This window comes from Cupressus sempervirens, chromosome 5 (genome assembly GCF_028749045.1).
Source record: "Cupressus sempervirens isolate cs-2001-9-10 chromosome 5, ASM2874904v1, whole genome shotgun sequence".
Taxonomy (NCBI): Eukaryota; Viridiplantae; Streptophyta; class Pinopsida; order Cupressales; family Cupressaceae; genus Cupressus; species Cupressus sempervirens.
In genome coordinates this window covers 704514354-704532300 of record NC_143122.1, presented here as the reverse complement: position 1 = coordinate 704532300, position 17947 = coordinate 704514354, and positions in this window count along the sequence as shown.

The window sequence follows — 17947 nt, the reverse complement described above, 5'->3', positions numbered from 1 at the left end:
GATAATCGACCATAGATATCTTCTATTCTAATTGAGGATACTAGAGAAGTCAACATCGATTCTTCAGAGATCCCCAAACTTGTTCACGTTGCTGCATCCCTATCACAAGACCAAGTTGATCTCCTCTTTGAGGTCTTAAGAGAGAACATTGGCCAATTTTCATGGTCATATCAGGACATGCCAAGACTTGATCCAAAGCTTGTAGTTCATCATCTTGCAGTCGATCCAATGATCAGGCCCGTCAGACAAAAGCTTAGAAAAATGCACCCCAAGGTAGCATTACTAGTCAAAGCTGAATTAGAAAGAATGTTAGCTGCTAAGGTTATCTGACCTATTGACTACTTAGAGTGGATCTCCAACATGGTCCCTGTCACTAAGCCTTTTGGTGACATCAGAATCTGCACTGATTTCAGAGATCTTAACAAAGCTTGTCCAAAAGATGATTTTCCCTTACCCAACATAGATATGATTGTAGACCTTACAGCTAGACATGAAATTTTGTCCCTCATGGATGGATTTTTTGGGTATAATCAAATCAATATTGTAGAAGAGGATCAACATAAGACAAAATTCACTACCCCTTGGGGAACCTTTTGCTACAACATGATGCCTTTTGGCCTAAAGAATGTTGGGGCTACCTATCAAAGAGCTATGAAAGCCATTTTTCATGATCTCATCCATAGCATTTTGGAGGATTATGTGGATGATATCTTGGTCAAATCTCATACCTTCATGGATCATCTTACTGACTTGGAGAAAGTCTTTGATAGGTTAGCCAAATATCATCACATGCTAAATCCCAAGAAGTGTGTCTTTGGGGTCACATCTAGCAAGCTTCTAGGCTTTATAGTTTCTAAACGAGGTATAGAGATTGACCCCAAGAAGGTCAAGGCTATCTTAGACATGACTCCTCCCCAGACACTGTGACAGCTTCGCTCTCTTGAGGGAAAGCTTCAATCCGTCTGACGCTTCATCTCCTTGCTTGCAGATAAGTGTACACCATTTGCAGATTTATTGAATAAGGATGAGAACTTCAAGTGGGATCCTTTATGTCAATGCAACTTTGATCAGCTCAAGCAGTATCTCACCAATCCCCCTATCTTGGTTCCACCAATTCCTAGTCATCCCCTAATTTTGTACATATCAACAATGCCTACTGCTCTAGGGGCACTTCTAGCACAACTCGATGACTACGGTAGAGAAAGAGCTATCTACTACATCAGTAGAACCCTAGTTGGTTATGAACTCAATTATACTCCTATGGAAAAAGCTTGTTTGGCAGTTATTTTATCAACTCAAAAGCTTCGCCACTACATGCTACGTCATACCATCCAACTAGTCTCCAAGATCTACCCTCTCAAGTATATGCTCTCCAGAACAACACTTACAAGCTTTTTGGCCAAATGGGTTATGCTCCTTAGCGAATTTGACATCCAGTATGTGGACAGAAAGGCAATCAAAGGGCAAGCTATAACAGATCACCTAGTTGATGTGCCTCTAGTAGATACATATCCTTTGATCATAGAATTTCCAGATGAACATGTCTATCTAATTGAAGAATAACCCCCATGGAAACTTTATTTTGATGGCTCATACACATCTCGTGGATCAGGGGCAGGAATATTGTTGGTCATACCTCAAGGGGATTACATTCCAAAAGCCTTCAAGCTACAATTCCCTAGCACCAACAATATAGCTGAATATGAGGCTCTCATAGCAGGATTAAAGATAGCTGTAGAATGGAACATTACTGAGTACAAATCTTTGGTGATTCTTAGCTCATCATCAAGCAAGCCCTAAATGAATATCAAACCAAAGATGAAAAGCTATTACCCTACAAAGAGCTAGTTAATCAGCTAACCCAACATTTTACAAGGCTTTAGTTTACACAAGTGCCTTGAATACAAAACAAAGCAGAAGATGCTATGGATACTATAGGCTCGCTCTTGGAAATTCCCCAAGCAGCTACACAGTATGAGTTTTTAGTCGAGCAGCTCCTCACACCTGCCTATGCGAATGAGGATTCAAACCATGTTTGTATCTTGGTTGGTCCCCAATCCCCTTGGTACCATGAGATTCATGCTTACCTTAACAATGGTATCATATCCCCTCACCTCACACGTACCCAATGCCAGAACCTCATCCACAAATCATCCCGCTATGTTATCATAGCCAATACCCTATATCATCGAGGTTATTAAGATACTCTCTCTCGATGTTTAGATGAAAATGAGGCCGCGATGACGTTGAAAGAAGTGCATTCTAAACTTTGTGGTGCCCACACGAGTGGTATTGTCCTAGCACGACAAATCCTTAGAGTAGGCTACTATTGGCCTACCATTGAAGAAGACTCCTGTGACTTTTTCAGAAAGTGTCTCCCATGTCAGCAACACGCAAATCTCGTGCACGCTCCAGCACAGGATCTACAGCCTATTGCACCACTTTGGCCTTTCGCTTTTTGGGGCCTTGATCTAGTTGGAACTATCACACCTCTCTCATTTGATGGACATAAATGGATAATAATAGCTATAGACTATTTCACTAAGTGGGTGGAAGTAGTCCCCCTAGTCTCAGCTATAGGAGTTTAGGTCTCCAAGTTCATCTTGTACCACATTGTTTGCCGCTTTGGCATCCCATCCACCATCTTCATCGACCACGAAGGTAACTTTGAAAATCTCAACATGGAAGAATTATGCACTTCCCTCCGCATCCATCATCGCTTTTCTAGCCCATATTTCCCATAGGGTAACGGCCAGGCAGAGGCAACTAACAAAACCCTCCTCAAAATCTTAAAGAAAGTTGTCAATGATTCTGGCCGTGATTGGCACCTACAAATAAATCCAGCCCTATGGGCCTATCGAACCTCCTTCCATACATCCATAGGAACAACTCCATACTCCCTAGTCTATGGTGCTGAAGTGGTACTACCCATAGAGGTTGAACTTGCCTCCTTGCACATATCTTTGTAGGGGCAAATATTAGATGAAGAATACAGAGTAGCTCGGCTCACCCAGCTAGATCTCTTAGACGAGAAGCGACAACAAGCCTATGATCATCTCACAGTCTATCAAACTTGTCTCAAAAGGAATTTCAACAAGAAGGTGCTCCCATGACACTTTCAGCCAGGCGACATGGTCCTCAAAGAAAATATGAATGTCCAAGCTGATCAAGAAAAGAAAGGCAAGTTTGAACCTATATGGCTTGCTCCTTATGTTGTCACTGCATCCTTTGGCTCTGGAGCCTATCAACTATCTACACTAGAAGGAGAACTCTTGAATGATCCTACTAACATCATTCATCTCAAGAAGTTCTATGCTTGAAGATCCTTGGTATACCCAACTTTTTGAAAAATACAAAAAAATAGTAAAGAGTAATAAGCGTTCAATGGTGAAAACTTGGCAATTCAAGTGCCTTAGATAGGTACTTTGGTGAAAACCTAGTAATTCAGGCGCCTTGTGTACTAAGACTAATCCATTATCTATCACTATGCTATCCCTCATCCATTCACCCACCATCCCATAACACACCTGCTTGTTCCCTTGGTGTTCCAACCAAATATCCAAAATCTAATGAAGCTTGTAAATACCTCCTGTACAGCTTGTAAATCTTGTACCTCAGCTTGTAAATCTTGTACCCCAGCTTGTAAATCTTGTATCATCCCTTGTATCATAGCTTATATGTCCAAATCTTGTCCAAAGCTTGTACCATATTCCAGCTTGTATTATATGCCAAATCTTGTATCCTAGCTTGTATCCTATCACATGCACACAAAGAATCCCATTTTCCTTAAGCTTTTCGCAAACCATCTACCTATCCGCCTATCAACTATTGTAGACATCCCACCCTTCATGAACATTTCCATCTCACAAAAACCAAAATATGAACAAACCTTGTACATTTGTAACATATCTTGGTCCGTCAGCTTGTACATCCTCTTGCTTAGTACCATTGTATCTATCCAGCTTTCGTGTCAGTTCCTCCTTGATCAACATCTTACACACATTGCACAACCCTTGGTTAGCTATTCCAATGCATCCTTTAGCTAGATCTCCTATCACTAAAGTGTTATCCTTCTTAGTTCAGCTTGCCAGACGCATCACTCATCCAGATTCATCAGCTTAGGTGCTCTACAATAGATCCTTGTAGGATATAGCTTTCCTCATGTCTGATCTTGGTCCGTTAGTACCTCATCCCACCCATCTCGTTGGCAAACGGTTCTCTTTTGGATTTTCACTTTCTTTTGATTTGGAATCTTCCCTTTTGGGTCTTGAAGTATCTTTTTCAAACAATCTTTTTGTTCCCTCCTCAAGGTTGCCATGATCTTCCATATCATGGTATACCCCGAATGGGACAATCTGACCATAAGGTCTTGATCAGGTCTTTTGTTTGTTTTTCTTTTTTGCTTGTGGGTTACCCAGTGTCAGTTCCACACCGCTTCCTCTGGGATTCATGTGTGATGCTGGGGCAATCCTTGCGTATTTTTTTTGAGTCAGTCCGTCAGTCCTCTGGACAGTTGGTGAAAAGGCCTTGATGTTCTTGGTAACCTTGGCAATTAACCAATAGTCCTATAGCAAATCTAGTGCTCAACTACATGGTGGTAATTCTCTTTGAATTATCCCCTTGCTCAAAAAAAAAAGCTTCAATAGTTTCTCTTCATCTCCATTATCCCCCATCCATATCTAGCATCTGTCTCTCCTACCCCAGCTTTTGCATCAGTATCTCTTTGAATCAATCTGCACTTTTAGCTTTAGGGATCCACAATCCTAGTCTTAGGGATCTCCGAAACCCATCTTTTGCCAATCTGAATCTTTCAAATCCTATTGCATTAGCTTTATCATCCCATCATCCATCTCCCTATCTTGGATTCCTTTTTATAATGCTCCGCTCCTTCATCCTCTACAATCCCTGAGATCTTAGGCTTGCTTCCTCTTGTGCCTCTGATTCTCCCTTTATCATTCTCCCGTAGTGAGAGTTTGAGCTAACTAAACCTCTTCTCTTAAGCCAATTTGAGTCTCCTTACTCATCTCGGATTCTTGTACTTTTCAAGAAGCCATCGAGCCTCACTTTCTCTCCCCGCCGCCTTCTTGAGGGGGCATCTCGCAGTCCATTCTCTCCTCTTCTGGTCTAGCCTTGGGCATCTTATTTTCTTATCTTTGATGCCATGCTACTTGTGGCATCACACCAAAGAGGGGCAAAATGTAGACACCTAAATCCTTTAGAAAATAAAGTATTTTTATTTTTTGAAAAAAATTCCTGATGATGTCATCATTTATTAATTAACTATTTAATTAATTAATTAATTAATTTTTATGCCATTAAATCCCTTCATCTTAATTAAAAATATTTAATTAAGGAATCCTTCCCAAAAATCTTTAAATCTTATTTAAACATTATTTCCTTATTTATTAATTATTTAATTAATAAATTGACCAAAAAACCCAAAATAAATAAAAAAATTATTTTTTGCCCAAAACTTGGCCAATTTCCTTAAGACCACTAACCTCTTCCAAAATCTTCTAATCCTTCTTTAATTTTGATTAAAGGCTAATTCCATCATTTCTTACCCCTAATCCCAACTCAAAATATTTAATTAAGATTAAATATTAATCCTCATGTTTATTAAAAAAGTTTTAATAAATATCTCCTCAACCCAAACCCTTGAAATAAATAAAACTTTATTTATTTCCTAAAATCTAATTTATCCTCATCCTAAGAAGTTGTAGACTCTTCTAGAAAGTCTTCATCCTCATCCTAGGAAGTTCTAGACTATTCTAGAAGGTCTTTATCCTCATCCAAAGTCTAGACTCTTCTAGAAGATGTCTTTAAACCTAATCCTAATCCCCTCCTAACCTTGTCACATTCCCTAAACATGGGTTAAGACTTACTAACCCAAGCAAAAGTTAACAAATATCTCCTCCTTCACCCACCCTCATTAAATGCCATCCACTTGCCTATCCCTAAGCCTAAACCATCCTAATCCATTCTCTAATCATTTGCACAATCCTAAGCAAGCTTAAAACCTTCCTAATCAAGCCCAAGTTGAAATTCATCTCATCTCCCTCAAAATATCCCAACCATAAAACTTTATGAAGCCCACTAGGCCATAAATGACTCTTCCAAGCCCTTTCATTGCTTTTACAAGCCATTATGAGGGTATTTATGAAGATTTTATCCCTTGAGCCTCCTTTGTTGACTCATCCTTCCCCTTTCCTCCATCCTCTCACCCTGTGACATGTGTCACTCCCTGATTGGCTGTAAGGAAGCACAATCCATGTGCTCTCCTCTCATGTAATCTGAGCCCTCCATGAGTTTTTCTCCATCCTTGCATCTTAGCCCTCAATCCCTCAAGCCTCTTGCCTATAAATTGGATCCTTCCCCTTTGCAAAACAACACAATCCATGAAGTAAAGTCATAATGCCATTTTAAGAAGCCATTTTACATCAAAACCATACACTCACACCCAAATTCCAACTCCATTTGAAGCCCTTTTTGAAGCATAAGCTTGAGCATACATCCTATCTATTTAGACAAAGCCGCTCAACAAGAGAGCTTCTTTTTGAGAGAGCCCATTAATGGCTCATATTCTCAATTGAGAGCTCATCTTAGTCTATCTTGAAGTTTATGAATTTTTTTTAGTTTGTAGAAGCTTTATTTAAATTTGGTTTCTATTAGCATACTAACATTGCTCATATACAGTACCAGGAAATCATGTGCCAAACCTATTTCCTTGACACCATGTAAAAAACATTGCCTCATTTTCTAGGTACAAAATTCCATTAGTATTTTATCTCCTAGAATGGGGACCCAAATTTAGTCCAAGCCTTATGTTGGATGAGATATTAGTAGTAGATTTGGTCATGTGATTATCATGCCTAAGTTTTGTTCCTAAGATAATGGATTGGGTATAAAAATCATACATCTCTCCTCATTTAGTAGCCACTATCAATAAAAAGAATTCATTATCAAGTTTCCAATCATCCACGATCAATCAATCTAAATAAAAATTCAACATCTCTTCTACAATTGAGTATCCAATTCTTTAATCCTTCAAATATTATTCCTGCTTATTCATCAAATATTGTAGAAAAATACAATATTTGGGTAAAAGTACAAAGCCATGTCACACTTTAGAAAAACATATCAACACAACTAAATTTGAATAGTTATCACTAAAAAATTCTTTGGTCAAACATATAGTAGAAGAAAATTCATTCTAGTTAAGTTAGACATGTGCTAGATCTTTTCCAATTGGAAATGCCTATTAAACTTTCATACTAATTTGGGTAAAATTACAATTATTATTATTGTAGAAAAGTGATGTTTCAACAAATCCTACCTTTTTAATGATATTTTCAATAACATATTTAAAAATACACATTTGTAGATCTATAAGTGAAATGATATAAAAATACATCTTTGAATATTTTATTTTTATTAAAAGCACTTATCAACACATAAATACATGGTTGTGATGAAAAAATAACAAAATTTATTCATTTCTATTTTGGACATGAATAGTTAAGACAAATGACGATGAGAGATGGTAAGAGATATATTTCAATCCATGTAAATTTTTAATTTTATTTTTAAATATTTATTTACAAAAATACTCAAAGAATATATCCATGCTCTAAGGTTTCATGTTTATCAATAGATTAAAAATTGGAAAAAATATTATATAGAGGGTGGTGGGAGATGCATTTCCAATTTCAACATTTTATTAGCAACTTATTATTTATTTATTTATTTATCAATAAGTAAATTCAATTAATTTTTAAGTAATTTACATCATTGTAAACTTCTCAATATAATGCAACTTATTGCATCAACATTTATGATTAGATCTAAACATGTAATGAATCATCATGGTACAAGGTGATTTACAGTTCAAAACAAGTTTCTATTTCATCTTTTCTTATGTGCAAAATCTTGCTATTTTTGCGGTTGACTCCAAAATAAGGGTTTGAGTAAGGAAAATTCCTTTATCTAACCTTCTTTCCCATCTTTCTTTGTGCAAGAAGATATTGTTGAAACACCAATTTTTTTTAAAGAAACATCATACATAGTCAAAAGAACCTTAAAAAATTCAGCAAAGATCATGAATCCAATGCTAGGGGAGAGAAACCTCTAAACATAAGTGCTATCACTAATGGCAACCCAACTACCTTCCCCTCTAATAAAGACTACCTCCACCCCCAAAATCATAAGGAACTCTACCTCTATAGGAGTCAATCTCATTGTCAAAAACCTAGAGGGAGCAACTAGCAAACTCCAAGTGTGCCACTTAGAAGGAACATCCCAAATCCAAAAAAGGAGAATAAAAAAAACTGTTCTCCCCGCATAGCTTCCTTCCTCATTAATAAAAAGGAGTCTCACCTCGATAGGGATAATGGGGAGGAAGACAATCTCCAAAAAAGCCTTATGTTGAATCCAACCCACCTTCCAAGCATTGCCCTTCTGAGAAGGAATGTTCAACCCAAGTTACCAACAACCCACAAAGCATATCACCACCTCAATAGATGATATCTCCACCTCAATAAGAGTTGTGAGCTTAATAGATAGCTAGAAAAACCAGTCCTCAAACTAGGAAGTTAGCCAAAGGTGCCTTTAAAACCAAAGGTGAGACTTCATCTCTATAGAAATCTCTAGGGGGAAATGCAAGAAAAATCATAGAGATCACCAGATACTCAAAAGAGAAAGCACCAGACTCTATTAAGGGGAAGGACCCCAAGAAAGAGATCTACACTTAACCAAACACAAGGAGTGAGAAAGGACCCTTGAGAACATAGGCACCAGTCCCCATTAGGGGAAGAAGCTTCTCCACTTAAACATAAACAAGACTGAGCCATAGAGTGCCCTAGAAAATTTTCAACATCCTCCTAGTAGCAACCCAAAAGAACTTGTTTATGAATATGAGCAAATGACACCCACAGATTCCACATATTGACAAAATCACAAAGATCCCCATAGCTCAAAGGGAAAGAAGAAAGGGAAAAAACATAACTACCCTCTAAATAAGAATAATAGAGCATCTAATACCTGCTAGCCCTAACTGCAAACACCCACCAAGGTCACATATCGTGCTTCATCCTAGGAGAACCCAAACAAATGAGCTCACCTAGAAAAGAAAAAAGAGAAGAGTACCAACAAATCCCTCCAATTAGACAACACGAGAGGGACAAGGAAGGGCTGAAACCAGAAAGGCCAACTAAAATAAATCCATAGGGTTCCCTAGAATAGAAGGCCCATCCACAAAAAGCACCCAAGAGATGTAGAGTGGGATGCATCCCAAACCAACGAATCCAAAAAATAAAGTAGGAAGCTCTGAACTCATCCAAGACTGATCTCTCACCAATGAAGAGACACCACCAAGATGAGAGATAGTTTAGGTCATTCAACCATAGTCCTCAAATCCACATTGCCCCAACAACCTTTTCCCCCAAATCCTCAACGCTCGACAACCTAGGTTTGGATGCAACAACCCAAGAAACCACCAAATAACCCTATCCTCCTCTAGGATCATCCTCATTCAACTCCCCACCTCCATCTCCATTGCTTGATCCTTCTACCCCTAAAACCTTATTTGTGCCATTTCAGCTTTTGCTCCCACTCTTACTCATACTTGCCATGATATACATAATAAATTTGTTCAAAAGCTTTAAAAAATCTCAAGAAATGTAATCTAGATTTCTATTTGACAATAGGTGTGGACCTGGAACAACGTCTAAAGAGAAATATAGTTAGTTAGAGCTTCTCTTGAACAGTCATAATAATGTCAAGGTTACATGTGGTCAAGTTAATCTTTATATTATCACGTACACATTCAAATCATGTATGACTGATAAAATAAAATCAAAATATTTACTTCCAGATATATATGTATATAGTCTAGTTGTACTTGGGATAAGAGTGAATACGTTTCACTTACATTTTTTAAATGTAATTACTCTCTATCTTTTCAACAAACAATAGAATATATATGATAGTCAAACAAACATGTAAACAACTAATAATATAGTTACTTATTTCATGGTTTCTCTTGAGCAATAAGAATATATCACCAATGCAAACACATATAAACAAGTAGCTCAACGTAGAGTGAAACATATAAACAAGCACATAACAAGATGGAGAAAATTGTTGTATCAATAGCATATGAAAGTGACAACAAGCATACCATCTACCTACCTATGCAAAGAAAAAAATGCATGACTAAGTGGAACCATTAATAATAAGGGAAATATTACACCCCTTGTGCTTGAGTCATGTTTGTAGCCTATGATCTCAATGTTTTATGTTGTTAGTCTCATCTATATAGGCAGAGACTTATGTTTTCATCACAACTTTTTTAAACTATTTTTTTGTTGTGAATACTACATGTTTTAAAAATTTAAACAATTTTTCTCATATTTCATAGTTGTGATATTTAAATCCAATTTTTTGTAAGAATATTTCTATATTTTATTAGCTTTTCATATTTTTGCTATTGGTTTTTTTATTTTCCCATTTAAAAATCTAAAAAATATGTTGGTGGCCAATAAAAAATCAATAGAAAAATTATTTATAATATTTTGAAGCTTCTCCCTAATCACCCCTATCCCCATTTAATCATTTTTATGCCCTTCATATTACATTAAAAAAATATGGATTACCAATTTTTTTAATTTATGAATTATTTAATAAATTAATTAAATTCATATATATATATATATATATATATATATATATATATATATATATATATATATATATATATAACTTTTGGCTATCTAGCTTCTTCTTTTTTAGAGTTGGGTGGGACATAAATGTAAGACATCTCTTGTTTATTTAGTAAAGACATTAAATTTGCATGGTACATAATGATAGGTAAAAGTAGTTCTTGGATTCTAAAATTATGCAAGATCTCTTTGGTACCAAACATTATACAATTCAATCCAAAAACTACTTACACTTAAAAAAAATTCTCTATATTAATTTTAAATTTTATTTAAATTTTGTTTGAAAAGTTTATTTTAGGCTCTATTAATTGACTTGTTTTGTTTATTTAATTACTCTATGCAGTTGATGTCTTTTCCCTTGCATTTATTGATAAACCCAATATTCCTACATGACTTAGGGTTTAACCTTTGAAGATATCCTTCATTTTAATTAATATTTTTGGATATGGATATTTAGTTACATTGTATTGTATTGTATTATATTTAATTGGGGAATGGACCTACACTTGTATGAGTTCTATCATCAATTTTTTTATTAGAGTTTGGACTCTATTTTTTCATATCTATTTGATCCCACTAACCCATCCTTTGATTATTCATCATTGCTATCCTCATAGATCATTTTATCTTATTAATATTCATAGATGTATTAGTGAGTATGTTTTTTATTTTTATTTTTATTTTTTATCTTCTCATGTTCAATTCTCTCAAGAAATTTACATGCTATCAACAAAGACATGTTTGTTATGGGGGTACTTTTTTGTATCATACACATATTTTCTTTTCATAGAACCGGTTGGTGTTTTATCATATTTTTAATATTTATTCATTCATTTTATTTGATTTTGTGGTTTATAATGATCATACCTTTCCTATAACTAATCACAGTGTTAAGCATTGGTCTCTTTTAAAGTTTTACATATATGTAATTTCATACATGATTTGTGACAAATAGTAATGAGTTTAGTACCTATAAACATGTTGATGTTGTTACAACTTATTATGACATTTTTTTTCTTATGTCACTTAATAACCTTATGAAATCACAAAAACAATCACATTATTTTAATTATGCATATTTGATAAATCTTATAATATTATATGCAAAACCTGATTTGGCACTTGATTTTTTGCAATGCGCCCATCATTCTTTTTCATTTCATGTAAGCATAAGTATATTTTCTTGATATAAAACCCTTTTTTCTCACATAAAAACATATGCATGTTTAATATGATTACATGCTTGACTAAATATGAACAAAATGATAAATTATGTAATACAATATATACTTAAAGGGCGTACAATATAAATATGTGAATCCTACAAGATAATTCAATTGTTTGAAATCCATCAGGTTTATTACATAAACGAGTGATTGAAAAAAAAATGGTTAACTTTCAGGTAATTTAGAGAAGTGGAGAAAGGAAGACAAAGTGTGTTTGAATCAGGATATAAAGTACACTTACTATTATTATAGGTATGATAATTGTGAATGCTCGTATGCATTTTGTTTATTTAAATGGATAACTCCTAGATTGTAACCTTAACTTATGAGGCCACTAGATTTGTGTCCACAATTATCTTAGTTAGGAAAGTTGTATATGACTAGAAAGTATGTCTATTAAAATAAAAATCCCCATAGATTACAACCATCATTAAAAGGGTTTACCCCTGTAATGTCCCCATCTTTTTAGCATCTCAGTAGAGTTCTTAGCCTTGACATTCTCCAAAGGCTAAGTGGAGAAATAAGGAGAAATTGATTAAATTAATTTCTTACAAAGTCATTAAATAAATTAAAATAAAAAGGTAACTTTATATTTAATTAATTTAATTAATTGAGAGTACATTAATTATTGGAAGGGGAAACTTCTAGTAATTTAATTTTCTAGAAGCACAACTAATTATTGTATTGCAAGAGAGAAGCTTCTAGCGAGTGCATTAATTATTGGAAGGGGCAACTTCTAGTAATTTAATTTCCTAAAAGCACATTAATTATTGGAAAGGGAGAAACTTCTAGAGAATGCAATTATTAAATATTTTATTTCCTTCTAGAAGGGTGAAGGAAAAGTATAAATAGAGGTGAGAGCTTCATTGTTTATCATCCGATTATTGTGAATTGCATTTGATATTAAGTTGGGAGAAGAAACTAAGGTTTCTAATTTCAGTTAGCCATTGGAGAACGTCTACTCTTCAATGTTGCAACCATTTGAAGTGGTGAAATATCCATTGAATTTGGTATTCAAGAGAGCTTCAATTCAGGAGTTCTACTTGTGCTTAAATTGGAGAATAGATTTTGGCTGCTACAGTATGCATACATGATGCCATGCTACAGTAACTATGTTTGATTGATTTCCATTCTTGGGCATCACTATTATCAGGTTACTCTTGTAACTATGAGTAGTTAACATTGTACTTCATTAGCATATGATTTTGTTGTGATAATTCAAAATCAATGTTTGGCATTACTGTAGTCATTATTGTATCTCAATTGTTTGTCAAAATGTCAGTTGGTTGTAGGTATGCATTTCATATCTAGTTTCCATGTATTTTCACTGAAAATACCAAAAGAATTGTACTTGCAAATTAGTTCCTTGTAAGAGGATATTACATTGGTATCAGAGTTTGCTTGCAAAGTGTTCGACAAAATGTCAAACAACAAAACTAGAGAAGATTTTGGTGTTTGAAGAAGTTATAACTTGTTGGAGTTATTATAACACCAAAATTTCTTGTAGAGATGTAAGTAGGCATTATAGAAAACTTTATGAAGTAGTCATACAATGTAATATAATTTTCATTATATATAGATAGATAGATATACACATATATGTATTTGAATGTATCTAAATGTACATATGTATGTCTATGTGAATACACACACACATATAAATATTCGTATACATACGTACATACATACATATGTGTGTGTGTGTGTGTGTGCCTTTATACATATATGCATACATACACATACACATACATATTATATAGATCATCCTAAAAGTAAACACTTAGTTTAGTCCTACTTTAGTATGTGTGGGCTCCCACATTGATTTCACATTCTCCTAATGCTCTTTAGACATTCAAATTAATATTATTTAAGTCATGTATTGATTAAATTTCTTCAAAAATTGAGGTTAGGTCTTATTTTTAATACATTGCCATCTATTTTTCCTACAATCAAATAATTGAATTCATCATCTAGGATCTATATCTGTATTTGAAAACTTCATGATCTATTCCAACCTCAAATTGAGTTGTATTAGGAAATCACATGCCTACCTTATTTCCCTAACACCATGTAAAAATAATGGCTCATTTTTCTAGGTACAGAATTCCATTAGCATTTTCTCCTAGAATGGGGACCTAAATTGAGCCCAGTACTTATGTTGGCTAGGATATTAGTGGGAGATTTGGTCATGTGATTATCCTGCCTAAGTTTTGTTCTTAAAATAATGGATTGAGTATAAAAATCACACGTCTCTCCTCGTTTTGTATCCATTATCAATAAAATGAATTCATTATTAAGTTTTCAATCATCCATGATCAATCGAGAAATAAAAATTCAATATCTCTTCTACAATTCCAACCCTTTAATCCTTCAAATATTATTCCTTCTTATTCATCAAATATTATAGAATAAATACAATATTTGGGTAAAAGTACAAAGCCATGTCACACTTTAGGAAAGCATATCAACATAACTAAATTTGAGCATTTATCACTAAAAATTGCTTTGGTCAAACATATATTATAGGCAAATTCATTCTAGTTAAGTTAGGCATGTGCTTGAACTTTTCCAATTGGAAATGCCTATTAAATGCATCTTTCATACCAATTTGGGTACAATTACAAAAAGATAATAAAAAAATTTATGTTTAAAAAAATCCTACCTTTTAAATGACATTTTTATAAACATATATAAACATACACAGTTGTAGATCTAGAAGTGAAATCTTATAAAAATACGTCTTTGAATATTTTATTTTTATCAAAAGAACTGATCAACACATAAATACAAGGTTGATTATCTTGTCATGGACAAACAATAAAATATATTCATTTCTATTTTGGATGAATAGTTAAGACAAAATGATGGTGAGAGATGGTAAGAGATATATTTCACTCCTTGTTTTAAATTTTATTTTAAAATATAAATTTACAAAAATAGTGAAAGAATATATCTATGCACTAAAGTTTCATGTTAATCAATAGATTAAAAAATGGAAAAAAATACTATATAAAAGGGTGGTGGGAGATGCATTTCTAATATCAACATTTTATTACCAACTTAATTTTTATTTTATTTTATTAAAAATTAAATTCAAATAATTTTTTGATTTTTTTGATTTATTAATTTACATCATTGTAAACTTCTCGATATATAAGCGAGTTATTGCATCAACATCATTTATGATTAGATATAAAGAGGTAATGAATCGTCATGGTATAAGGTGATTTATAGTTCAAAACAAGTTTCCATTTCATCTTTTCTTATGTGCAAAGTTTTGTCATTTTTGAGGTTAATTCAAAAATAAGGGTTTGAGTAAGGAAAACCCCTATATCTAACCTTCTTCCCTATCTTTCTCTGTGTAGTAAGAGATTATTGAACCACCAATTTTTTTAAAGAAAGATCCTACATAATTAGAAGAACCTTAAAACATTCAGTAAAAATCACTTAGTATAGAATGCCATTGGCATTTTGTACCTAGGTTCATAGAAAGTTCCATCTCTTTACAATGCATTCTTAGCTCTAATTTGGCAGAGAGCCAAGTCACAATGTTTAGGTTCAAAATTTGTAGTTGCAATTTTTTTTGAGATTTTGATAGTTGGGAATTTAGATCTGAAAACTCTCTTCTCCTATTTCATTTATAGGTGCATTCAAATTCCTTATTATTATCTTTTACATCTACTTTTAATTGTATTATACTAGATCTATTCTTATTTAGTCTCTTGCATATAAATATCACCACTCGTTTCTCAATAAGTTATGTAACAAAGAATTTAAAATCCTTCAAGAATGGATATTGAATTAACATATTTCTTACCAAGTGGTGTGAATCATATTCATCTTCAAGTGGTTTTTCATTCCAATGTTCCATATGCATTGGATAAATCATCTCTTTTTATGCAACCCCATTTTCATATTGTATGTTTTGGTGAACCAACTCTTTCATGCAATATACCTTTTATTCTGGTTAGGTAAATATTGCATGCATTTTTTTCAGCTTTAAAAAAGGTCAAAATTTAATTTTATCATTTGGTGTTTAGATTTGATTTACATATATTTTCTTGTTACATATTATGCATTTTTAAGCTATATTTTTGCATTCATTAATAAAGAAAACATACTAATTCCATATTGTTCATAGATTAATTCTTAAAACAATAAAAAATCCAAAAATAAAATAAAATCTTTTCATGAATTATTATGTGCCTTTATATTAGTTTTTTTCATTACAAATTATCTGATTTCCTTGTTTAATGATTTACTACTTTTGATGATCCATTTAGGAGCAAACATTTTGATATGATGGACAAAGTCTTTGATGACTTCATCTCTACTAAGTCTTCCTCTACATTGTCTAAACTCTTAGTTTGTTAAAATTAAATTAATGTGGTAGAATGATTTATGATTTACAATAATCCCATTTATGAGTCAATCAATGATTTAGCTCACAAATTTATTCTCCCTCCCTTATAAGGACTTATTGATGCAATAAGACACTTTTAAGCCTTCTCTCAATGATATCCCTTTCTAAGATGAGCCATTGGAGAATGATCTTGACTATCATCTTGATATGCACCTCCCTCATAAAACTACCATTGTGCAAGAGGATGATTTTGTGGTGGAAAATGATTGAATACATGAATTTGACAATCCACTCATATTCATTTTAATTGTCTTCTTTCTATAGATGAAGCATTGCCAAGTTATGATTCTTACTCTAACATTTTTCATGTAAGAAGCCTAGAAAGAAAGGATGGTATTGTTGATTCTATTTCTTTTCTAAATGAATATTTTAAAAACAAAGAACCTAATCAAGTCAATTTCATTCAAAATAACCCTTAGAAAAAACTAATTGTTGTTGTAAAAGGTGTTATGAAACCCAATTATCATGTAGGACCATACACATAACAACAATTTCCTTAATAGGATAATATCCTTTATGTCATCCCATCCATAAGTCTAACCTAAGAACACACAGGTGAAATAAAGTCTACACTATTCAATCTCAATTTCCTTATTCAATTGTTTGTTTGATATAAATATATATACCCTAAAATCATCAAGATGATAATTTGGCAGCTTTAGACTTCACACCAACCTTTTGTATCAAAGATAATATCCTTGAATTTGAACACTTAACACCTTATTTTGACACATGCATGGATATTAATTTATTCTCTTTGAATTTAAACCCCATTCCACCTAAAAGAGACCCTTGTCTTTTTTATATATCAAAACTATATGAAGGGCATCTTATAGGATGTGTGCAACAAAGTATTAAAACCCATTAAAAATATACATCACATTTTTCAAAAATTTCTCCAATCAGTTTATAGATTCTTTTCCTAGTTTCTCATCACAATAGTAGAATATATATTTTTCGATTCTTAAAGCCAACTTAATTACTCTTCCTTTGAAAAACAAAGGGAAAATAGCAAACACAAACAAGACAATTCTTCCATTTGTATGTATCATCAATTTCATAATAAGACTAATGAATGATATGATTTGAAATCTATAATATAAGAAATATTTGATTGTGAAATGATTCAATGTATATGTAATAATTAATTAAAAAAATTCATGACCATTCTAGATAACATCTTTGTTTAGATCATGTTTCTACTCGCTATGTACATTTGATAACCTATTCTTTGAGGGCTCAATGTTATTTATGCTGGTGCAATTTTAGGTGCAATCATAAATATGCAAGAAAATATTAGTCATTATTCCTTGTCTCCTCACTTGAGGGGAAAAGGGACTATTTCACTCTCTTTTTATCCCAAGTACCCATTTTATCCCTTTGTTTACTTGTTTCTTTTATAGCATGATATCCTTTCATTCATTGATTAGTTGCTTTACATAAGGATCTTCTCTTTTTCAAGAGGTTTACATCTCGAGTTTCAATCTTATGCTTTCTTGAAAGCATATGCATATTATATATAAAAATTCACTTAGGATGTGTAATATGTCACCCTTTTCTAGTATTCCCTTACCTTGAAA